Source organism: Pan troglodytes, chromosome 6, assembly GCF_028858775.2.
Source record: "Pan troglodytes isolate AG18354 chromosome 6, NHGRI_mPanTro3-v2.0_pri, whole genome shotgun sequence".
Lineage (NCBI taxonomy): Eukaryota > Metazoa > Chordata > Mammalia > Primates > Hominidae > Pan > Pan troglodytes.
In genome coordinates, this window is record NC_072404.2 from 61,067,838 (window position 1) to 61,069,514 (window position 1,677).

Here is a 1,677-nt window from a genome sequence, read left to right on the forward strand (position 1 = left end):
TTCTAATTTGATTGCACTGTGGTCTGAGAGACTGTTCGTTATGCTTTCCATTCTTTTGCATTTGCTGAGGAGTGTTTTACTTCCAATTACATGGTCAACTTTAGAGCAAGTGCGATGTGGTGCTGAGAAGAAAGTATATTTTTTTGATTTGGGTGGAGAGTTCTGTAGATGTCTGTTAGGTCTGCTTGGTCCAGAGCTGAGTTCAAGTCCTGAATACCCTCGATAATTTTCTGTCTTGTTGATCTAATATTGACAGTGGGGTGTTAACTTCTCCCACTGTTATTGTGTGGTAGTTTAAGGCTCTTCGTAGGTCTCTAAGAACTTGCTTTATGAATCTGGGTTCTCCTGTATTGGGTGCTTATATATTTAGGACAGTTAGCTCTTCTTGTGGCGTTGATCCATTTACCATTATGTAATGCCCTCCCCTCTGTCTTTTTTTGTCTTTGTTGGCTTAAAGTCTGTTTTATCAGAAACTAGGATTGCAACCCCTGCTTCTTTTTGCTTTCCATTTGCTTGGTAAATATTCCTCCACCCCTTTATTTTAAGCCTATGTGTGTCTTTGCAAGTGAGATGGGTCTCCTGAATACAGCACACCAATGGGTCTTGACTCTTTATCCAATTTGCCAGTCTGTATCTTTTAATTGGGGCATTTATCCCATTTACATTTAAGGTTAGTATTGTTTAGTGTGAATTTGATCCTATCATTATGTTGCTAGCTGGTTATTTTGCCCATTAGTTGATGCAGTTCCTTCATAGTGTCGATGGTCTTTACAATTTGGTATGTTTTTGCAGTGGCTGGTACCAGTTTCACCTTTCCATATTTAGTGCTTCCTTCAGGAGCTCTTGTAAGGCAAGCCTGGTAGTGACAAAATCTCTCAGCATTTGCTTGTCTATAAAGGATTTTATTTCTCCTTCACTTATGAAGCTTAGTTTGGCTGGATATGAAATTCTAGTTTGAAAGTGATTTGCTTTAAGAATGTTGAATATTGGTCCCCACTCTGTTCTGGCTTATAGCGTTTCTGCAGAGAGATCCACTGTTAGTCTGATCATCTTTCCTTTGTGGGTAACCTGACCTTTCTCTCTGGCTGCCTTAACATTTTTTCCTTCATTTCAATCTTGGTGAATCTGACGATTATGTGTCTTGGGGCTGTTCTTCTCAAGGAGTATCTTTGTGGTGTTCTCTTGTTTCCTGAATTTGAATGTTGGCCTGTCTTGGTAAATTGGGGAAGTTCTCCTGGATAATATCCTGAAGAGTGTTTTCCAAATTGGTTCCATTCTCCCTGTCACTTTCAGGTACACCAATCAAACATAAGTTTGGTCTTTTCACATAGTCCCATATTTCCAAGGAAATCTTTAGTAAAAGGCGAAAGATTTATACGATCTGAAGAGAAACCAGAGTATAGTCCCATATTTCTTGAAGGCTTTGTTCATTCCTTTTCATTCTTTTTTCTCTAATCTTGTCTTCACACTTCATTTCATTAAGTTGATCTTCAATCTCTGATGTCCTTTTTTCCACCTGATTGATTTGGCTATTGATACTTGCATATGTTTAATGAAGTTCTCGTGCTGTGTTTTTCAGCTCCATCATGTCATTTATGTTCTTCTCTAAACTGGTTATTCTAGTTAGCAATTCCTCTAACCATTTTTCAAGGTTCTTAGCTTCCTTGCATTGAGTTA

At 38.3% G+C, this 1,677-nt stretch overlaps 1 non-coding gene across 1 annotated transcript; it reads right to left on the reverse strand.

Moving 5' to 3' along the window:
* Positions 1 to 1,287: 1,287 nt before the first annotated feature.
* On the reverse strand, positions 1,288 to 1,401 carry LOC112209972 (U5 spliceosomal RNA). Its single transcript, XR_002944942.1, has one exon. It is a non-coding gene; the product is annotated as a U5 spliceosomal RNA (small nuclear RNA).
* Between the last annotated feature and the right edge of the window lie 276 nt (positions 1,402 to 1,677).